Source organism: Cherax quadricarinatus, chromosome 82 (genome assembly GCF_038502225.1).
Source record: "Cherax quadricarinatus isolate ZL_2023a chromosome 82, ASM3850222v1, whole genome shotgun sequence".
NCBI classification, from domain to species: Eukaryota; Metazoa; Arthropoda; class Malacostraca; order Decapoda; family Parastacidae; genus Cherax; species Cherax quadricarinatus.
This window is the reverse complement of record NC_091373.1, coordinates 13,309,862-13,334,881: the sequence shown is the minus strand read 5'-3', so window position 1 is coordinate 13,334,881 and position 25,020 is coordinate 13,309,862. Positions and strand designations below refer to the sequence as shown.

General features: G+C 38.8%; 1 long non-coding RNA gene across 2 annotated transcripts in view; it reads left to right on the top strand.

Annotated features, from left to right (window-relative positions):
- Positions 1-25,020, top strand: part of LOC138855124 (uncharacterized) — a 468,769-nt gene that overhangs the window by 416,010 nt on the left and 27,739 nt on the right. For both annotated transcript variants that reach the window (XR_011394282.1, XR_011394281.1), the window contains exon 4: positions 22,078-22,185. This is a non-coding gene — a long non-coding RNA (uncharacterized lncRNA). The remainder of the gene's footprint in view (positions 1-22,077; positions 22,186-25,020) is intronic.

Sequence of the window (25,020 nt, the reverse complement as noted above, 5' to 3'; positions counted from 1 at the left end):
AGGATGACAAAGTTGATCCCATGTATCAGAAATCTTCCCTATGAGGATAGACTGAGGGCCCTGAATCTGCACTCTCTCGAAAGGCGTAGAATTAGGGGAGATATGATCGAGGCGTATAAATGGAAAACAGGAATAAATAAAGGGGATGTGAATAGCGTGCTAAAAATGTCTAGCCTAGACAGGACTCTCATCAATGGCTTTAAGCTGGAAAAATTCAGATTCAGGAAGGATATAGAAAAGCACTGCTTTCGTAATAGAGTTTTGAATGAGTGGAACAAACTCCCGAGTACCGTCATAGAGGCTAAGACGTTGTGTAGTTTTAAAAATAGGTTAGATAAGTACGTGAGTGAATGTGGGTGGGTGTGAGTTTGACCTGACTAGCTTGTGCTACTAGGTCAGAAGCGGTGCTCCTTCCTTAAGTGAACATGACCTGACCTGACTAGATTAAGGCATTGGCTTAAGCCGGTAGGAGAATTGAACCTGCGTCGCATGGGCCAGTAGGCCTGCTGTTGTTAGGTAAGACACATATGCAACAGTTAGGTATCTTTATTTCGAAACGTTTCGCCTACACAGTAGGCTTGTTCAGTCGTGTACAGAAAAGTTGATAGAAGAGACGTGAAGACGATGTAATCAGTCCATCACCCTTGAAATTTTGAGGTGGTCAGTCCCTCAGTCTGGAGAAGAGTACTGCTCCATAGTCTGAAACAATATTGAGTTGAAGTGACAGGATGGAGCCTTATATACCGCCAGGAGGTGAGATGTAGGCCACTAGAAGAGGTAGGAATGTAGTCCATCCTGTCACTTCAACTCCATATTGTTTCAGACTATGGAACAATACTCTTCTCCAGACTGAGGGACTGACCACCTCAAAACTTCAAGGGTGATGGACTGATTACATCGTCTTCAAGTCTCTTCTGCTTCTATCAACTTTTTTGTACTCGACTGAAGAAGCCTACTGTGTAGGCGAAACGTTTTAAAATAAAGATACCTAACTGTTGCATATGTGTCTTACCTAACAACTTGTCGGTATTTTATACCATTTTAATATTCAGTAGGCCTGCTGCAGTGCTCCTTCTTTCTTATGTTCTTATGTAAGGATTTCTAAATATATATAGAGCAATATTTTTTTTTTTGTATTTTCCGAGTTGAGTTAACGAGAATTGAACATGTACATACATATGGTGGTGTTCATTGAACTTTATTTCATGACAGTGCCTGAAGAAATTCATATTTCTCTAAAGATTCGGATATGTTGGGTCACTTGTGACTTCTGATTTCAAGTCAACACAGTTGAGTTTATAATGAACACAAACACTGATGCCTGGTGGCTGGCCCGGTGGCCTGGTGGCCGGCCCGGTGGCCCGGGTTCGATTCCCGGCGGGTGGAAACATTTCGACACGTTTCCTTACACCTGTTGTCCTGCTCACCTAGCAGCAAATAGGTACCTGGGTGTTAGTCGACTGGTGTGGGTCGCATCCTGGGGGACAAGATTAAGGACCCCAATGGAAATAAGTTAGACAGTCCTCGATGACGCACTGACTTTCTTGGGTTATCTTGGGTGGCTAACCCTCCGGGGTTAAAAATCCGAACGAAATCTTATCTTATTGTTGTCCAGTGTCACTGTACATCCATGTGACTCGTCCATCACCCTCGTCACCCGTAATCACCCTCGTCCTCCATATATCACCCTCCTCACCTTTCATTCACCCTCATCCTTCATTCACCCTCATCATCCTTCATTCACCCTTATCACCCGTCCATCACCCTCGTGCACTATCCATTACCCTTGATACTTATCTGTTATCCTCGTCACTCTCATTCCCTGTTCTTCTTCATAATCAGTCACATTTATTCCTCTCTTCCTACGTCACTTATCCATCACATTCATTCCCCATTCGTCACCATTGTCACCTGTCTATCACATTTTACTTGATTTCTGAAATATTTTCAGAATAAGTACTAAAAAGAGACAAAAGGATCGACATAATTGGGAAATAAATTACAAAAAGGAAGGATTCATAGCTGTGAACCTGATGATCATGAGAACACGAGCTGTCAACTCCACTATTTGTCTAAGACTCTTCCTGGTTAATGTATATTTACAAGTTCATATCTCTCACACACACACACACACACACACACACACACACACACACACACACACACACACACACACACACACACACATATGCAACAGGCCTAGTGTCAAATCGACATGTGCCTAGGACAAATTGGTAACTAACTTTCATCTCACAATCACTTAATTCACTTGAAAACACTTCAGTACTGCGACGAATATACTTGTCAAATGAAAAAGTATTTCTCGCCTGTCATATTAGGGCTCATAGCTATTACATAAATTTGTCCTTTACTGAGAAAAACGCTTCAAAAAATGCTTTAGACATGAACCAAGTTATACTTGATACTTTAAATAATTTTAGTTGAATAAATTTAATAGTCCAAAATGAAGCAAAGAGTTCAGAAGTATTCACAGTTAGTAGCTTTGTTTTATGTATTAATATATACATAGACCAGATATCATGTGTCATATAACCAGGAGAAATAGAAAGCAGTGTTTCTTCTAAGTCGCGCTCCTTCGCGGATGTGAAGTATATATATATAAAAATGCCACATAAATTATGTCAGCAGTGAACGAATATTTTATTGTTCAGTGTCAATATACATCCATGTGACCGTCGTCCTCGTCTCCCGACCGTCACCCTCGTCTCCCGTGCGTCACTTGTCCCTCACCCTCGTCACCTGACTATACCATTTACTTCACTTCTGCAGTACGATTTGTGTCCTGGAGGTGGGAAGTAGAGTACCTCCACTTTAATGGTGGGGTTCGGATATTTGTTGTTTAGAGTGACGTCTAAACTGTCTCATTTGCGCGACTCTGGCAAGACAGTGATAGTATGAATGGTGGTGAAAGCGTTTCTTTTTCGGGTTACCCTACCTTGGTGGGAGACGGTCAGCGTGTTGACAAAAGTGTATTAAAAAGGGTAAATCGATAAAATTGAAAATACGTAAAGGAAGATTAGTAATTGGGTTCAACTTGAGAACACCAGCTGCCATCCATGAGAAAACCAGCTGCCATCCATAAGAACACCAGCTGTCATCCATGAGAACACCAGCTGCCATCCATGAGAACAGCTACCAACCCCACTATTTGGCTGAAAATCTTCCTGGTTAATGTATATTTACAAACTTATATGTACCTTCCTCTCACAATTTACAATGGCTTCATACACTTAAAGAAATAAATTTAAATGCACCGACGAATTTTCTTGGCAAATATACTTAAAAAAAAAAAAAAAAAAAAAAACACGCTCTTTCCTATTATGTTAGGGATCATAAGTATCCCTGAAGTTTGTCTTTCACTGTAGTTTCATATTTAAGAAAACCCTTTAAAATACCCTCGTCACCTGTCCATAACCCATGTGGACCATCCATAACCCTTGAGACGCATCCTTTACCCTCGTCACTCTTATTCCTTGTTCTTGCTCATAATCAGTCACATTCCTCTCCATCTACGTCACTTATCCATCACCTTCATTTCTCATTCATCACCATTGTCACCTGTCCATCACATTTTACTTGACGTCTGAAATATTACTTTCAGAATAAGTACTAAGAAAGAGAAAAGGATCGACATAATTAGAAAAATTACGAAAAGGAAGTCTAGTTTCTAGGATGGAGCTGATGATTATGAGAACACGAGCTGCCACCTCCACTCTTTGTCTAAGATTCTTCCTGGTTAATGTATATTTGCAAGTTCATATATACTTCCACATCACAGTTTACAGTAACTTAATTCACTTGAAAACACTTAACTCGCTTGAAAATTATTATTGAAGTGTTACGTCTTCTGTCTCATATGAATTGAGTTAAGTAAAGTGTTATTATGTGAAGAGAAGGTGTTATGATACTAAAGCCGTTCAGTACTATAATCAAGATAATACTGTGTATTATCTTTTAAGTGAACTCAAGTGTAAATTTCATGAGTACTGTTTTATGGTGCGACCTTTTTAAAGTTAATATAAAACCCTTCTATGGTTTTTTAAGAAACTTAATAAAAAAACCGGAAAGAAACATTGTGATTGTTTACTACTGAACCCTTGAATGATTTCATCTAGAACAGGATATTCAATCCTGTTTATTTGTTGCAAAAAAGGGCTAAACAGGCTTAAGTAGTGGCCCTGTACACACACACACACACACACACACACACACACACACACACACACATGCAACAGGCCTAGTGTTTAATCGACATGTGCCTAGGACAAATTGGTAACTAACTTTCATCTCACAATCACTTAATTCACTTGAAAACACTTCAATACTGCGACGAATATACTTGTCAAATGAAAAAAGTATTTCTCGCCTGTCATATTAGGGCTCATAGCTATTACATAAATTTGTCCTTTACTGAGAAAAACGCTTCAAAAAATGCTTTAGACATAAACCAAGTTATACTTGATACTTTAAATAATTTTAGTTGAATAAATTTAATAGTCCAAAATGAAGCAAAGCGTTCAGAAGTATTCACAGTTAGTAGCTTTGTTTTATGTATTAATATATACATAGACCAGATATCATGTGTCATATAACCAGGAGAAATAGAAAGCAGTGTTTCTTCTAAGTCGCGCTCCTTCGCGGATGTGAAGTATATATATAAAAAAATGCCACATAAATTATGTCAGCAGTGAACGAATATTTTATTGTTCAGTGTCAATATACATCCATGTGACCGTCGTCCTCGTCTCCCGACCGTCACCCTCGTCTCCCGTGCGTCACTTGTCCCTCACCCTCGTCACCTGACTATACCATTTACTTCACTTCTGCAGTACGATTTGTGTCCTGGAGGTGGGAAGTAGAGTACCTCCACTTTAATGGTGGGGTTCGGATATTTGTTGTTTAGAGTGACGTCTAAACTGTCTCATTTGCGCGACTCTGGCAAGACAGTGATAGTATGAATGGTGGTGAAAGCGTTTCTTTTTCGGGTTACCCTACCTTGGTGGGAGACGGTCAGCGTGTTGACAAAAGTGTATTAAAAAGGGTAAATCGATAAAATTGAAAATACGTAAAGGAAGATTAGTAATTGGGTTCAACTTGAGAACACCAGCTGCCATCCATGAGAAAACCAGCTGCCATCCATAAGAACACCAGCTGTCATCCATGAGAACACCAGCTGCCATCCATGAGAACAGCTACCAACCCCACTATTTGGCTGAAAATCTTCCTGGTTAATGTATATTTACAAACTTATATGTACCTTCCTCTCACAATTTACAATGGCTTCATACACTTAAAGAAATAAATTTAAATGCACCGACGAATTTTCTTGGCAAATATACTTAAAAAAAAAAAAAAAAAAAAAAAACACGCTCTTTCCTATTATGTTAGGGATCATAAGTATCCCTGAAGTTTGTCTTTCACTGTAGTTTCATATTTAAGAAAACCCTTTAAAATACCCTCGTCACCTGTCCATAACCCATGTGGACCATCCATAACCCTTGAGACGCATCCTTTACCCTCGTCACTCTTATTCCTTGTTCTTGCTCATAATCAGTCACATTCCTCTCCATCTACGTCACTTATCCATCACCTTCATTTCTCATTCATCACCATTGTCACCTGTCCATCACATTTTACTTGACGTCTGAAATATTACTTTCAGAATAAGTACTAAGAAAGAGAAAAGGATCGACATAATTAGAAAAATTACGAAAAGGAAGTCTAGTTTCTAGGATGGAGCTGATGATTATGAGAACACGAGCTGCCACCTCCACTCTTTGTCTAAGATTCTTCCTGGTTAATGTATATTTGCAAGTTCATATATACTTCCACATCACAGTTTACAGTAACTTAATTCACTTGAAAACACTTAACTCGCTTGAAAATTATTATTGAAGTGTTACGTCTTCTGTCTCATATGAATTGAGTTAAGTAAAGTGTTATTATGTGAAGAGAAGGTGTTATGATACTAAAGCCGTTCAGTACTATAATCAAGATAATACTGTGTATTATCTTTTAAGTGAACTCAAGTGTAAATTTCATGAGTACTGTTTTATGGTGCGACCTTTTTAAAGTTAATATAAAACCCTTCTATGGTTTTTTAAGAAACTTAATAAAAAAACCGGAAAGAAACATTGTGATTGTTTACTACTGAACCCTTGAATGATTTCATCTAGAACAGGATATTCAATCCTGTTTATTTGTTGCAAAAAAGGGCTAAACAGGCTTAAGTAGTGGCCCTGTACACACACACACAGACACACACACACACACACACACACACACACACACACACACACACACACACATGCAACAGGCCTAGTGTTTAATCGACATGTGCCTAGGACAAATTGGTAACTAACTTTCATCTCACAATCACTTAATTCACTTGAAAACACTTCAATACTGCGACGAATATACTTGTCAAATGAAAAAAGTATTTCTCGCCTGTCATATTAGGGCTCATAGCTATTACATAAATTTGTCCTTTACTGAGAAAAACGCTTCAAAAAATGCTTTAGACATAAACCAAGTTATACTTGATACTTTAAATAATTTTAGTTGAATAAATTTAATAGTCCAAAATGAAGCAAAGCGTTCAGAAGTATTCACAGTTAGTAGCTTTGTTTTATGTATTAATATATACATAGACCAGATATCATGTGTCATATAACCAGGAGAAATAGAAAGCAGTGTTTCTTCTAAGTCGCGCTCCTTCGCGGATGTGAAGTATATATATAAAAAAATGCCACATAAATTATGTCAGCAGTGAACGAATATTTTATTGTTCAGTGTCAATATACATCCATGTGACCGTCGTCCTCGTCTCCCGACCGTCACCTTCGTCTCCCGACCGTCACCCTCGTCTCCCGTGCGTCACTTGTCCCTCACCCTCGTCACCTGACTATACCATTTACTTCACTTCTGCAGTACGATTTGTGTCCTGGAGGTGGGAAGTAGAGTACCTCCACTTTAATGGTGGGGTTCGGATATTTGTTGTTTAGAGTGACGTCTAAACTGTCTCATTTGCGCGACTCTGGCAAGACAGTGATAGTATGAATGGTGGTGAAAGCGTTTCTTTTTCGGGTTACCCTACCTTGGTGGGAGACGGTCAGCGTGTTGACAAAAGTGTATTAAAAAGGGTAAATCGATAAAATTGAAAATACGTAAAGGAAGATTAGTAATTGGGTTCAACTTGAGAACACCAGCTGCCATCCATGAGAACACCAGCTGCCATCCATAAGAACACCAGCTGCCATCCATGAGAACACCAGCTGCCATCCATAAGAACACCAGCTGCCATCCATGAGAACAGCTGCCATCCATAAGAACACCAGCTGCCATCCATGAGAACACCAGCTGCCATCCATAAGAACACCAGCTGTCATCCATGAGAACACCAGCTGCCATCCATGAGAACAACTACCAACCCCACTATTTGGCTGAAAATCTTCCTGGTTAATGTATATTTACAAACTTATATGTACCTTCCTCTCACAATTTACAATGGTTTCATACACTTAAAGAAATAAATTTAAATGCACCGACGAATATTCTTGGCAAATATACTTGAAAAAATTAAAAAAAAAAAAAAAAAAAAAAAAACACGCTCTTTCCTATTATGTTAGGGACCATAAGTATCCCTGAAGTTTGTCTTTCACTGTAGTTTCATATTTAAGAAAACCCTTTAAAATACCCTCGTCACCTGTCCACCCTCGTCACCTGTCCATCACCCTCGTCACCTGTCCACCCTCGTCACCTGTCCATCACCCTCGTCACCTGTCCATAACCCATGTGGACCATCCATAGCCCTTGAGACCCATCCTTTACCCTCGTCACTCTTATTGTTCTTGCTCATAATCAGTCACATTCCTCTCCATCTACATCACTTATCCATCACCTTCATTTCCCATTCATCACCATTGTCAACTGTCCATCACATTTTACTTGACGTCTGAAATATTACTTTCAGAATAAGTACTAAGAAAGAGAAAAGATCGACATAATTAGAAAAATTACGAAAAGGAAGTCTTAGTTTCTAGGATGGAGCTAATGATTATGAGAACACGAGCTGCCACCTCCACTCTTTGTCTAAGATTCTTCCTGGTTAATGTATATTTGCAAGTTCATATATACTTCCACATCACAGTTTGCAGTAACTTAATTCACTTGAAAACACTTAACTCGCTTGAAAATACTGCAACGAATATACTTATAAAATGAAAAAGTATTTCTTGTCATGATTGGGATCACAGCTATTACATAAAGTTGTCCTTTACTGAAACTACATAATGAGAAAAACGATTCAAGAAAAGACTTCAGAAATAAACGAGTAGTTTACAGTTGACACATCTAATAAATTTACTTGAATAAAATTAGTGGTCCAAAATGAACCAAAACTTTAACTTGTATTTGAAATTAGTAGCTTAGTTTTATTATATATTAATATATACATTGACCAGACATCATGTGTCATGATATAACCAGGAGAGATACAAAGTTGTATTGTAAGTCGCGCTCCTTCGTGGATGTGAAATAATATGTCAGCAGTAAACGAATATTTTATTGTCCAGTGTCACTGTACATCCATGTGACCCGTCCATCACCCTCGTCACCCGTAATCACCCTCGTCCTCCATATATCACCCTCCTCACCTTTCATTCACCCTCATCCTTCATTCACCCTTATCACCCGTCCATCACCCTCGTGCACTATCCATTACCCTTGATACTTATCTGTTATCCTCGTCACTCTCATTCCCTGTTCTTCCTCATAATTAGTCACATTATTCCTCTTCCTACGTCACTTATCCATCACATTCATTCCCCATTCGTCACCATTGTCACCTGTCTATCACATTTTACTTGATTTCTGAAATAATTTCAGAATAAATACTAAAAGGAGACAAAAGGATCGACATAATTGGGAAATAAATTACAAAAAGGAAGGATTCATAGCTTTGGACCTGATGATCATGAGAACACGAGCTGTCAACTCCACTATTTGTCTAAGACTCTTCCTGGTTAATGTATATTTACAAGTTCATATCTTACACACACACACACACACACACACACACACACACACACACACACACACACACACACACACACACACACACACACACACACACTGTTACACCCTTTTGTTCATTTTGTTCATTTTCTTCTTATCACAGTGGTATACTATTACATGTTATTTTTGCTATTTCACTTAATATTATATTCAGGAGTAATTCCAGTAGTAGCTAAAATGGATTTACTCGACTTTATAATATTATCTGGTCGTATTACTTAGCTTTGTATTTAGGTAGGTCATTTAATTAGTGTCAACTGCTGGTGACCTGGCCAAGCACCAGTAGGTGTTTTGAGCTGCTCGACCCCTGCTCCGACCGAGGCAAAGTGGGCTGGTAAAGCCTCACAGAGTTCAGTTCTTACCTTCCTCACCTCTCGTGAGGGAAGCTCCCTGATTCCTGGATTTAAACTTCTGGTCCCTAGTGACCCTCCAGTTCCTCGGACGGTATCTGACAGAAACGTCTCGGAAGAAGTGTGTGTTGCTGTTTTGGAGACGCTGGTGATTGTCCCTAGCTCTGCTAGGAGTGAATTTAAGCAGTATTGATTCAAAGAGGACGGTGAAAAAGTCATGGGAGACAGACTCGCCTCAAAATTCCTTTAAGTGTAAAATATTCCTAATCTCACTTAGTATATTATGAAAGTTGAATAAGAGTGAATTATTATTGAAGTGTTACGTCTTCTGTCTCATTTGAATTGAGTTAAGTAAAGTGTTATTATGTGAAGAGAAGGTGTTATGATACTAGAGCCGTTCAGTACTATAATCAAGATAATACTGTGTATTATCTTTTAAGTGAACTTAAGTGTAAATTACATGAGTACTGTTTTATGGTGCGACCTTTTTAAAGTTAATATAAAACCCTTCTATGGTTTATTAAGAAACTTAATAAAAAAAACCGGAAAGAAACATTGTGATTGTTTACTACTGAACCCTTGAATGATTTCATCTAGAACAGGATATTCAATCCTGTTTATTTGTTGCAAGAAAGGGCTAAACAGGCTTAAGTAGTGGCCCTATACACACACACACACACACACACACACACACACACACACACACACACATGCAACAGGCCTAGTGTTTAATCGACATGTGCCTAGGACAAAATGGTAACTAACTTTCATCTCACAATCACTTAATTCACTTGAAAACACTTCAATACTGCGACGAATATACTTGTCAAATGAAAAACGTATTTCTCGCCTGTCATGTTAGGGCTCATAGCTATTACATAAATTTGTCCTTTACTGAGAAAAACGCTTCAAAAAATGCTTTAGACATAAACCAAGTTATACTTGATACTTTAAATAATTTTAGTTGAATAAATTTAATAGTCCAAAATGAAGCAAAGCGTTCAGAAGTATTCACAGTTAGTAGCTTTGTTTTATTATATATTAATATATACATAGACCAGATATCATGTGTCATATAACCAGGAGAAATAGAAAGCAGTGTTTCTTCTAAGTCGCGCTCCTTCGCGGATGTGAAGTATATACAAAAAAAAAAGCCACATAAATTATATCAGCAGTGAACGAATATTTTATTGTTCAGTGTCAATATACATCCATGTGACCGTCGTCCTCGTCTCCCGACCGTCACCCTCGTCTCCCGTGCGTCACTTGTCCCTCACCCTCGTCACCTGACTATACCATTTACTTCACTTCTGCAGTACGATTTGTGTCCTGGAGGTGGGAAGTAGAGTACCTCCACTTTAATGGTGGGGTTCGCATATTTGTTGTTTAGAGTGACGTCTAAACTGTCTCATTTGCGCGACTCTGGCAAGACAGTGATAGTATGAATGGTGGTGAAAGCGTTTCTTTTTCGGGTTACCCTACCTTGGTGGGAGACGGTCAGCGTGTTGACAAAAGTGTATTAAAAAGAGTAAATCGATAAAATTAAAAATACGTAAAGGAAGATTAGTAATTGGGTTCAACTTGAACACCAGCTGCCATCCATGAGAACACCAGCTGCCATCCATGAGAACACCAGCTGCCATCCATGAGAACACCAGCTGCCATCCATAAGAACACCAGCTGCCATCCATAAGAACACCAGCTGCCATCCATAAGAACACCAGCTGCCATCCATAAGAACACCAGCTGCCATCCATGAGAACACCAGCTGCCATCCATAAGAACACCAGCTGCCATCCATGAGAACACCAGCTGCCATCCATAAGAACACCAGCTGTCATCCATGAGAACACCAGCTGCCATCCATGAGAACAGCTACCAACCCCACTATTTGGCTGAAAATCTTCCTGGTTAATGTATATTTACAAATTCATATGTACCTTCCTCTCACAATTTACAATGGCTTCATACACTTAAAGAAATAAATTTAAATGCACCGACGAATTTTCTTGGCAAATATACTTGAAAAAATTACAAAAAAAAAAAAACCACGCTCTTTCCTATTATGTTAGGGACCATAAGTATCCCTGAAGTTTGTCTTTCACTGTAGTTTCATATTTAAGAAAACCCTTTAAAATACCCTCGTCACCTGTCCATCACCCTCGTCACCTGTCCACCCTCGTCACCTGTCCATCACCCTCGTCACCTGTCCATCACCCTCGTCACCTGTCCATAACCCATGTGGACCATCCATAGCCCTTGAGACCCATCCTTTACCCTCGTCACTCTTATTGTTCTTGCTCGTAATCAGTCACATTCCTCTCCATCTACATCACTTATCCATCACCTTCATTTCCCATTCATCACCATTGTCACCTGTCCATCACATTTTACTTGACTTCTGAAATATTACTTTCAGAATAAGTACTAAGAGAAAAGGATCGACATAATTAGAAAAATTACGAAAAGGAAGTCTAGTTTCTAGGATGGAGCTGATGATTATGAGAACACGAGCTGCCACCTACACTCTTTGTCTAAGATTCTTCCTGGTTAATGTATATTTGCAAGTTCATATATACTTCGACATCACAGTTTACAGTAACTTAATTCACTTGAAAACACTTAACTCGCTTGAAAATACTGCAACGAATATACTTATAAAATTAAAAAGTATTTCTTGTCATGATTGGGATCACAGATATTACATAAAGTTGTCCTTTACTGAAACTACATAATGAGAAAAACGATTCAAGAAAATACTTCAGAAATAAACGAGTAGTTTACAGTTGACACATCTAATAAATTTACTTGAATAAAATTAGTGGTCCAAAATGAACCAAAACGTTAACTTGTATTTGAAATTAGTAGCTTAGTTTTATTATATATTAATATATACATTGCCCAGACATCATGTGTCATGATATAACCAGGAGAGATACAAAGTTGTATTGTAAGTCGCGCTCCTTCGCGGATGTGAAATATGTCAGCAGTAAACGAATATTTTATTGTCCGGTGTCACTCTACATCCATGTGACCGTCACTGAAACTCTTCCTGGTTAATGTATTTTTACAACCTCATATGTACTTTCCTCTCACAATTTACAGTGGGTTTATACACTTAACGAAATCACTTAAATACACCAACGAATAGAGTTGGTAATTATACTTGACAAATGAAAAAAAAAATGCTCTCCTGTCATGTTAGGGACCATAACTATTCCTAAAGATTGTCCTTTACCGTAGTTGCGTATTGAAGAAAACCCTTAAAAATGCCCTCGACACTCGTCCATCATCCAAGCCACCTGTCCATCACCCTCGTCACCGTCCATCTCACTCGTGGAGCATCCACAACTCTTCAGACGCATCCTTTACTCTCGCCACCTGTCCGTCACATTTTACTTGACTTCTGCAATAAGACTTGAGTCCTAGAGGCGGGAAGTACAGTGCCTGTACTCTTATGGGATATTTGTTGTTTAGTGACATATTAACTGTCGTATCTCCGCGCCTCTGGCAAGATAGTCATAGTATGAATGATAGTAAAAGTATTTCTTTTTCGGGTCACACTGCCTCGATGGGAGACGGTCAAAGTGTAAACAAAAAAGTACTAAATAGGAAAAATAACTGAGTTAATTTGAAAAAAACAAAACAGAAAGACACTACAGACTAAATTGATTCGACCAGGTGAACATGAGAACACCAGCAGCCATCACCACTACCTGGATAAAATTCTTCCTGATTAATGTATATTTACAATCTCATAAATACGTTTATCTCAGAATTTTTATTGACTTCATATACTTAACGAAAACACTTCATTTTTCCCTTCATCTTGTGTAACTTAGTTACATATGATGAAATTGCACATTGACCAAAAAAAAAAAAAATAAAAAAATTAGAAATAAACTTAGTTTACACTTGAAAGACACGTAGAAAACACAATGCGAATTCATTTGAATAAACTTAATGGTCCAAAATTACCCAAAAACTTTCTATTCCATTTAGAAATAAGTATCTTATTTCTGCTATATGATGATAATATACATGTTGAACAGACCTCATAATGTGTGTCGTGATATAACCAGTAGTGATGGTAGGCAGTGCTCATTCTAAGTTGCATTAATGCTTAATATATTATTAGTTGCTATGGGTATCACATACGTGCACATTGCTTCCATATGTGCATATAAGATTCATTCATCATGAGTTATAAGAAAATACAATAAACATTACATTGGTCAAAAAAAAACAAAGTTATGGAGATTCAAAAATTTTAAGTTTGAGTCGGAAATAAGAATTAACTCAACACGTAAGGATTTCTAGCTTTATATAAACCAATATTTATCTCTATTTTTTTCGTATTTCCGAGTTGTTGATGAGTTAACGAGAATTGAATAAAATGTACATGTGGTTGTGCTCTGAACTTTATTTCATAACATTGTCTAAAGAAATGTATGTCTCTATAGATTGGGACGTGTTGGGTTGTGTGTGACTTAGGACTTGAAGTCAACGTATTTGAGTTTATAATGAACACACATTGATGTCAGTAGTAGACGAATATTTTATTCTTCCAGTGTCACTGTATATCCATGTGACCCGTCCATCACCCTCGTCACCCGTCCATCACCCTCGTCACCCGTCCATCAACCTCGTCACCCGTCCATCAACCTCGTCACCCGTCCATCACCCTCGTCACCCGTCCATCACCCTCGTCACCCGTCCATCACCCTCGTCACCCGTCCATCACCCTCGTCACCCGTCCATCACCCTCGTCACCCGTCCATCACCCTCGTCACCCGTCCATCACCCTCGTCACCCGTCCATCACCCTCGTCACCCGTCCATCACCCTCGTCACCCGTCCATCACCCTCGTCACCCGTCCATCACCCTCGTCACCCGTCCATCACCCTCGTCACCCGTCCATCACCCTCGTCACCCGTCCATCACCCTCGTCACCCGTCCATCACCCTCGTCACCCGTCCATCACCCTCGTCACCCGTCCATCACCCTCGTCACCCGTCCATCACCCTCGTCACCCGTCCATCACCCTCGTCACCCGTCCATCAACCTCGTCCTCCATATATCACCCGCGTCACCTTTCAATTTACCGTCATCACCATTCATTCATCCTCATCATCCTTCATTCACCCTAATCACCCTTCACTCACCCTTATCACCCATCCGTCACCCTCGTGCACTATCCATTACCCTTCACACTCATCTTTTACCCTCGTCACACTTATTCCATCTCCGTCAACTTCATTTCCCATTCATCACCCTCGTCACCTGTCCATCACATTTTACTTGACGTCTGGAATATTATTTTCAGAATAAGTACTAAAAAGAGACAAAAGGATCGACATAATTGGGAAATAAATTACGAAAAGGAAGTATTCGTCTCTTGGACCTGATGATCATGAGAACACGAGCTGTCAACTCCACTATTTGTCTAAGACTCTTCCTGGTTAATGTATGTTTACAAGTTCATATATACTTTCTTATCACAGTTTACAGTGGCTTAAGTTACTTGAAAACACTTCAACACTGCGACGAATATACTTGTCAACTGAAATATTCTCTCCTGTCACTGTACGTTCATTTGATCGTCAACCCTGTGTGCCGTCCGTCACCCTCGTCACCCATCCATAACCCTCCTCGCCCGTCCAGAACCCTCGTCACCCGTCCACCACCCTCGTCACTCGTCCACCACCCTCATCACTCGTCCATCACCCTTGTCACTTGTGGGCCATCCATAACCCTAGAGACCCATCCTTTACCCTTGTCACCTATCCATCACTCTTTTTCCCTGTTCTTCCTCGTCATCTGTCAAGCTTATTCCTGTTTATCCTATGTACTTATTCATCATCCTCATTTTCCATTCATCACCATCTTCACCTATCCATCACAGTTCACTTGACTTTTGCAAAAGGACTCGAGTCCTAGAGGCGGAAAGCGCAGTAACTGCACTCTAATAGATGGCTTTGGGATATTTGCTGTTTAGTGACATCTAAACTGTCGTATCTGCGTGCCTCTGGCAAGACAATGATAGTATGAATGATGGTGAAAGTGTTTCTTTTTCAGGTCACCCTGCCTCGGTGGGAGACGGTCAGCATGTTAAAAAATAGTAATAAATAGGGAAAATAACTGAGTTAAGTAAAAAAAATATAAATATGAAGTCACGAGAGAAGTGGGTTCGACCAGGTGAACATGAGAACACGAGCTGCCATCACCACTGTCTGCCTAAGACTCTTCCTGATTAATATATGTTTACAAATTCATATATACGTTTATCTCAGAATTTTTAATGACTTCATATACTTAACGAAAACATTTTAAAACATCGACGAATATACGTAGCATACAGAACTGAAAAATTAATTTCGGTCTCTTTATCTTGCGTAAGTTATGCTTAAAGTTTGTCCTTTAATTAAAACTACACACTGACAAAAACACTTAAACAAAATACTTTAAAAATAATAACGAATAAACATCGAAAAAATTTAGTTGAATAAAATTGCCCAAAATTAACAAAAAGGATCAATTGTATTTACAATTAGTAGCTTAGTTTTATTATATGATATTAATATATACATAGACCAGATATCATCATGTGTTATAACCAGGAGACTTAAAAAGCAGTGTTATTTCTGTGTCACGCTCCTTCACGGATGTGAAATAAATTAAAAGAAATGCAACACACAAATTATGTCAGAAGTAAACGAATATTTTATTGTCCAATATCATTGTACATCTATGGGACTGTCACCCTCGTCTCCCGTCCGTCACCCTCGTCACTTTTCCATCACCTTTGTCACTCGTCCACGCTTGTCCCTGGTCCACGTTTGTCATTCGTCCATCACCCTCGTCACCTGTCTGACCCATTTTACTTCAGTGGCTGCAATACGATTTGAGTCCTGGACGTGGGAAGTAGAGTGTCTAATGGAGGGGTTCCGGATATTTGCTGTTTAGAGTGACATCTAAACTGTCGTATCTATGCGCCTCTGGCAAGACAGTAATAGTATGAATAATGGTGAAAGTGATTCTTTTTCGGGTTACTCTACCTTGGTTGCAGATGGGCTGCGTGTTGAAAAAAATGTACTAAACAGGGTAAATAATCGAGATAATTGAAAACACGAAAAGGAATGGAAGTAATTTGGTTCAACTTGATGAGAACGCGAGCTGCCATCCACGAGAACGCCAGCTGCCATCCACGAGAACGCCAGCTGCCATCCACGAGAACGCCAGCTGCCATCCACGAGAACGCCAGCTGCCATCCATGAGAATACTAGCTACCCTCCTCACTATTTGGCTGAAACACTTCCTGTTAATGTGTATTTACAAGCTCATATGTACTTTCCTCCCACAATTTAGTAGCTTCATACACTAAACGAAGACAACTACACCGACAAATTAGTTGGCAAATATACTTGACAAATGATAAAAACAGTGCTCTCTCTCCTGTCATGTTAGGTATCATAACTATTCCTAAAGCTTATCCTTTACTGTAGTTGCATATTGAAGAAAACCCTTGAAAATACCCTCGACACTCGTCCACCCTCGTCACCTGTCCACCTCGTCACGCGTCCAGCACCCTCATCACTCGTCGACCTTCGACACCCGTCCATCACCCTCGTCACCCGTCCATCTCACTCGTGGAGCATCCATAACTCTTCAGACCCCTCCTTTACCCTCGTCGCCTGTCCGTCACATTTTACTTGACATCTGTAATAGGACTGGAGTCCTAGAGGCGGGAAGCACAGTGCACTCTAATAGACAGTTCTGGGATATTTCCTGATCAGAGTGACATCTAGACTGTCGTATCGCCGCGCCTCTGGCAAGACGGTGACAGTATGAATGATTGTGAAAGTGTTTCTTTTTCGGGTCACCCTGCCTCGGTGGGAGACGGTCAGCGTGTTAAATACTAAACAGGGAAAATAAATGAGTTAATTTGTAAAAAAAAAAAAAAAATACAAAAAGGAAGGCAGCCGCCCTAGTGCGGGGGTTCGACCAGGTGAACATGAGAACACCAGCAGCCATCACCACTGTCTGGCTACGACTCTTCCTGATTAATTTGTATTTACAAACTCGTATATACTTTCTCGAAATTTTTAGTGACTATATTCTTAATGAAAACATTTAAATACACCGACGAATATACTTAGCATATATACTAGAAAAATATAATTGTTTCTTTCCCTTCATCTTATGTAATTTAGTTTTCCTTAAAGTTTGTCCTTTAATTGAGATTGTACATTGACATAAACCCTTAAGGAAAATATTTTAGAAATAAACTTGAAGTTTACACTTCAAAGACGCGTCGAAAATACATTACGAATTCATTTAAATAAACTTAATGGTCCAAAATGACCCAAACACTCACTATTCCATTTAAAAAAAAGTATCTTATTTCTGCTATATGATGATAATGTACATGTTGAATACGTATCATAATGCCTCGTGATGTAACTAGTAGTGACCGTAATCAGTGTTCGTTCTAAGTTGCGCTCTTTCGCGGACGGGCAGTAAATATATAAATAGACGCACACTACTTATGTGAAGGTCCTGCGCACAGCCTCGTTCATGTGCTTATGTGCATATAACATTCATTCATTATATAAGTAATACAATAAATATTACATTGATCAAAAAAAATTTGCTACTGAGGCGATTGAAAAATTTTAAGTTTGAGTCTGAAATAAGAATTAACTCAACACGATAGGATTTCTATATATATGTAGAGTTATACCTCTCTTTTTTTTCCGAGGTGCTGACGAGTTAACCAGAATTGAACATGTACACGTCAATTGTCCATCATGCTTGTGACTCGTCCATCACCCTCGTAACCTGTCCACCACCCTTGTCACTCCTCTTGTCACCCTCGTCACCTGTCTGTCCCATTTTACTTCACTTCTGCAATACGATTTTAGTCCTGGAGGTGGGAAGTAGAGTGCTTCCACTTTAATGGAGGGGTTTCTGATATTTGCTGTTTAGAGTGACGTCTAAACTGTCGCATTTGCGCGACTCTGGTAAGACAGTGATAGTATGAATGATGGTGAAAGTTTTTTTTTCGGGTGGGAGATGACCAGCGTGTTGAAAAGTACTAAAATGGGCAAATAATTGAGATAATTGAAAACATGAAAAGGAAGGGAAGGTAAGTAATTGGGTTCAACTTTATGTGAACACCAGCTGCCAACTATGAGAACACCAGCTGCCGTCCATGAGAACACCAGCTGCCGTCCATGAGAACAGCTGCGAACCCCGCTATTTGGCTGAAACTCTTCCTGGTTATTGTATATTTACAAGCACATATATACTTTTCTCTCACAATTTATAGTGGCTTCATACACTTAAAGAAACCATTTAAATTCACTGACGAATATAACTAGCAAATATACTTGACAAATAAAAAACAGCGCTCTCTCCCGTAATATTAGGGACAAGAATATCCTTATAACTTGACTTTCACTTTAGCTGCATATTAAAGAAAACCCTTTAAAATACCCTCGTCACCTCTCCACCCTCCACACCTGTCCATCACCCTCTTCATCCGTCCATCACTCTCGTTACCCGTCCATTACCCTTGTCATTCCTCCACGTTCGTCACCCGTCCATCACCCTCGTCACCTCTCCACCCTCCACACCTGTCCATCACCCTCGTCACCTGTCCATCACCCTCTTCATCCGTCCATCACTTTCGTTACCCGTCCATTACCCTTGTCATTCCTCCACGTTCGTCACCCGTCCATCACCCTCGTCACCTCTCCACCCTCCACACCTGTCCATCACCCTCGTCACCTGTCCATCACCCTCTTCATCCGTCCATCACTCTCGTTACCCGTCCATTACCCTTGTCATTCCTCCACCTTCGTCACCCGTCCATCACCCTCGTCACCTCTCCACCCTCCACACCTGTCCATCAACCTCGTCACTCGTCCATAACCCTCGTCACCCGTCCATCTTACTCGTGGACCAGCTGTATAGCCCTTGTGGCTTAGCGCTTCTTTTTGATTATAATAATACTCGTGGACCATCCATAACCCTTGAGACCTATCGTTTAACCTCGTCACCTTTGTCACATTTTACGTGAGTTCTGAAATACAACTTGAGCCTTGAGGCTGTTTAGAGTGACTAAACTGTCGTATCTGCGCGCCTTTGGCAAGACAATAATAGTATGAATGATGAAAGTGTTTCTTTTTCGGGTCACACTGCCTCGGTGGGAGACGGTCAACGTGTTATAAAAAAATAATAAATAGGGAAAATAACTGAGCTATTTTGAAAAAAATAATACCATAAGGAAATCAACTCATGCCATGTGGGTTCGACCAGGTGAACATGAGAACACCAGCAGCCATCACCACTACCTGGATAAGATTCTTCCTGATTAATGTATATTTACAATCTCATAAATACGTTTATCTCAGAATTTTTATTGACTTCATATACTTAACGAAAACACTTCATTTTTCCCTTCATCTTGTGTAACTTAGTTACATATAATGAAATTGCACATTGACCAAAAAAAAAAAAAAAAAATAAAATTTGAAATAAACTTAGTTTACACTTGAAAGACACGTAGAAAACACATTGCGAATTCATTTGAATAAACTTAATGGTCCAAAATGACCGAAAAACTTAATATTCCAATTAGAAATAAGTATCTTATTTCTGCTATATGATGATAATATACATGTTGAACAGACCTCATAATGTGTGTCGTGATATAACCAGTAGTGATGGTAGGCAGTTCTCATTCTAAGTTGCCTTAATGCTTAATATATTATTAGTTGCTATGGGTATCACATACGTGCACATTGCTTCCATATATGCATATAAGATTCATCATGAGATATATGAAAATACAATAAACATCGGTCAAAAAAAAAAAAATTATTGAGATGAATCCAAAATTTTAAGTTTGAGTCGGAAATAAGAATTAACTGAACACGTAAGGATTTCTAGTTTTATATAAAGGAATATTTATCTTCATATATCTTCTTTTTTTTTTTTTTTGTATTTTCCGAGTTGCTGACGAGTTAACGAGAACTGAACACGTACATACATATAGTGGTTGTGCATTGAACTCTATAACAATGCCTGAAGAATAGCATTTTTGTCTGAAAATTGGGACGTGTTGGGTCACTCGTGGCTTCTGATTTGAAGTCAACACATTTGGGTTTATAATGAACACATACACTGATGATGTACAGTGTCACTATACATCCATGTGACCCATCCATCACCCTCGTCACCCGTACATCACCCTCGTCCTCCATATATCACCATCACCCTTCATTCACCCGTCCACCACACTCTTGCACTATCCATTACCCTTGATACTTAATTTTACTCTCTTCACTCTTATTCCCTGTTCTTCCTCATAATCAGTCACATTTATTCCTCTCCATCTACGTCACTTATCCATCAACTTCTTTTCCCATTCATCACCATTGTCACCTGTCGTCTGAAATATTACTTTCAGAATAAGTACTAAAACAACAGAGGGAAGGATTAACATAGCTGGAAAACAAATTACATAAAGGAATATATACTTGTGGGGACCTGATCATCATGAGAACACGAGCTGTTGTCTCCACTATTTGGCTGAAACACTTCCTGGTTAATGTTTACACGGTCATATATACTTTCATCTCATAATTTACGGTGGCTTCATACACTTAACGAAGACATTTAAATACACCGACGAATGTTCTTGGCAAATACACTTGACAAATCAAAAACAGTGTTCTTTCCTATCATGTTAGGGACCATAACTATCCCAAAAGCTTGTCCTTTACTGTAGTTGCATGTTGAAGAAAACCCTTGCAGAAAATATCCTCGTCACCCGTCCACCACCCTCGTCATCAGTCCATCACCCGTCCATCACCCTCGTGATCCATTCATCACTCTCTTCCTTATGCCTGTCTATCCTCATCACTCGTACAATGCCTCCATTTCTCATCCATCACCATCGTCACCTGTCAGTCACATTTTTCTTGATTTCTACAATATTCCTTTTAAAATATATAAGTACTGAAAAGAGAAAATGGTTGACATAATTGGAAAACAAATTACAAAAAGAAAGAAGTTATTGGGCTCGACCAGATGATCATGAGAACACCAGCTGCCAAACCCAGCATTTTGGTAAGACTCTTTCTGGTTAATGTATATTTACAAGCTCATTTATACTTCCATTTCACAATTTCCAATTAGTAGCTTAGTTCCATTACGATGACAATGTATACGTAGACCAGGCATCAAAATGTGTGTGGTGATATAACCAGGCGTGATGATAGGCAGTGTTCACTCTAAGTTGCGCTCCTTCGCTGATGTGCAGAAAATTAAAACAATACTGCTCACAAAATTATGTAGAGGTGCTGTGCACAGTCTCATTGATGGTGACTGGTTTAAATTTTGATGGTTCATTTATATTTTGGGATATATTAATTACACCTATTTATCTATCAGGTGTGGTAATTGTTATATTTCATTAATGCTAAATATATTGTTAGTTGCTTTGTGTTGCTTTGGGTCACTTGTGTCTTAGACTGATTCAACAATGTCATGTTTGGGTCTGAAATATGAATTAACTCAGCACGTAAGGATTTCTAGTTACAATTTTTTTTCGTATTTTCAGAGTTCTTGATGAGTTGGTGACAGTTGAATAACGTGTACATATGTCTGCTGGGCATTGAAATTTAGTTTACAAGAATGCCTGAAGAAATCCATTTTTCTATAAAGATCGGTACGTGATGTGTTACTTGTGACTTCCGATTTGAAGTCATCACACTTGAGTTTATAATGAACATAAATATTGATGTCAGTAGTAGAATATTTTGTTATCCAATATCATTGTACATCCATATGACCGTTGTGTAAACCTCTTCTCCAGACCATTACCTTCATCACCCATCCATCAATTTCATCACCCATTTGTTACTCATAACCTATCAATCACCGTCATCACTTGTTCATCAACCTCTTCATTTATCCATTACCTTTGTCAAGCGTCTATCACTCGTATCACCCATCCATCAACCTCTTCCACCCAGCACTATCGTCACCCGGTGTTTCGTCAAATTGTTAGCAGGTGTGTAATGTTCTTTGGTGGTCAGTTATGTCATGCGACCCTGCTGGTAGTGTGGTCAGCTGACCCTGATGTTGTTGGCAATTGGCACAGCTGGTGGTCTTATCAACTCTGGGGTTTTGTCACATTAACCCCAGTTTCAATAGTAGTGAATACGCCTATGACGAGAAATGTATCCTTGAACAACTTGATTTTTAAAAGATTTCTGAATATTCTTTGCATAAGATATAGATGTAAAATGAGGGAAGAAATTGCATGCCATCAATACCGGCTATCAACCTCACTTCCTGGATAAAATGCTTAGTAAATGATGGTTTTTAAATATATATAAGTTATTGAATCTCTTAATTTTCTCATTAAATCCTGTCTCAAGAAAAATGAATTCAATCTTTTTAAGAGGACAAATGATTCTCTGATTAGTCAAGACTAATTAGAGTGACAGACGCAGCATATAAACTTACTGAGGAGATAATCTTGAGCAAGTGCTTACCATAGTCTGATGAGTCAAGACTGGAGAAGTGAGTGACTAGCGTATGACACTAGACATAGCAAATTTGAAAGGAAAGTGGTAAAACCAGTTGTGAGTAAAAGAGAAAGTGTAAGTGTAAATAACATTTAATAACTGACGCTCAAAATGATTTAGCTTTTACAGAAAAAAAACAAATTTCACAATATTGTGAAAATAATAAACTGAGGAAGGATGAAGTGCACGAGACAAGGACACAGCCACTGGACACACACACAGCCACTGCAACACTCGACAACAAGTGTAACCTCGAGCTTCAAAAATCTTATGGACAATTCCTAATGCTTTTTATCGCTTAAGAAGAACGACTGAGAAGTAAATTTTTGCATTTGTTGTGGTGTATTCTGTAAAACAAACGTGAACGGTAGCTAGTGGAGTCATGTCAAGCAGTAGTAAGGTGAGCTAAGTTGACTACGTTAAGTGATTGCCCACTGGGCTATGGGAGTGTGTAGCCTGATGTCATGTCATAGGCAGTGGGCAGGTGGACCATGTTATATAAGTCGCCAGTAGGTTGGTTCGTGGTACCAGCAGACTTCTGACAAATTGTGATTTTCTTTGATAGAGGTATTTACCTTGTTGCCTCAATTACCTGGTATTTTCTGTACTTCTGTCTACATCTATATATGAATTGCTTTTTAATTAAATTTTACACATTTTTATTTGCTAACTTGTCAGTAGGTAATTTGCATATATAATATTTTGGACAATTTGGGTATGGCCTGTCAATTTCCAATATACATGAATGTAAAAAAAATCCTCGAGTTGAGCATTGACTCTTATATCTCTGGGAGGTGGAAACCCAGTGAGGAAGAAATCTAGCTTCTCTTAGTACAGTAATTCTTCGTACACAACTCTTCCCTTTTAAATTTGTCCTTCAGATTCCTTTCAAAAGATCAAAATGGTAAACAAGGTAAAAATGTTATAAATAAAAATAGCAGCAGTACTGTACAAAGATAAAGGAAGCCGAAAACTGGGCTTGATCCGATGATCCTAAGAACACCAGCTACTAGCCCCATGTTCTCGATATATGACTTCCTGGTATATAAAGTTTTCAAAACTCATAAATACTTCCGTCTTCCAATTAACAGTAATTAAAAATTTAATTTTTAATTGAATTACCGAGGAATATTTTGAGATTTTGAAGACAAAACGTTCCGTGATTGAAAAGAAAGATCAGTAACGTCAAGGAAAGCAGCTAGTGATGAGAAAGAGGCAGCAACAAATGATTGGAAAGGCCTCACTCCTTCCTCCAATGATTTTCAGGGAGAAAAGTCATTGAACTTGAATTATATGAGTTGGTAGCCAGATAGAGCTTGTCAGGTAAATGCCAAGTGGACCATGTTAGCTGGTTGCCAGATGGATCATGTGTATTGTGTATGGATCATGTATTGGAAAACAGAGAACTGCTCTGTTCTCTACTTTCCATCAACTTGGTCAGTTAGTCAGTTAGCAAGAACTCGTTTAAAATAAGGTCCTTTCTAAAACTTTCTCTTATACGGTTAAAGATATATTTTTTAATGTATGTTAATGTAAAAATTAATAATTTTGTATCAAAAGAACTTTAGGAAACTTGCCTAACCTTTTCATAACAAGCGCAATTTAATTTAGCCTAATCAAACTAAATACATTTTAGATAAGTTTACAATAATTTAATAAACACAATGAAATATTTCGTTAGGTTCAGAATTATTTTTGCGAGATTATTGCATACACAAATTTTCACTTGCCTTATTCGGCAAGAAAAGCGTTGCTATTTAAGCCAAAATCGCATGGTTTTACCTATTCGGCACTATATATATATATATGTGTGTGTGTGTGTAAATATTATGCAGAAAATTCGGAGTGTGGAAATTAGGAGAAGGTGTGGAGTTAAAAGTATTAGTCAGAGGGCTGAAGAGGGGTTGTTGAGGTGGTTTGGTCATTTAGAGAGAATGGATCAAAGTAGAATGACATGGAGAGCATTTAAA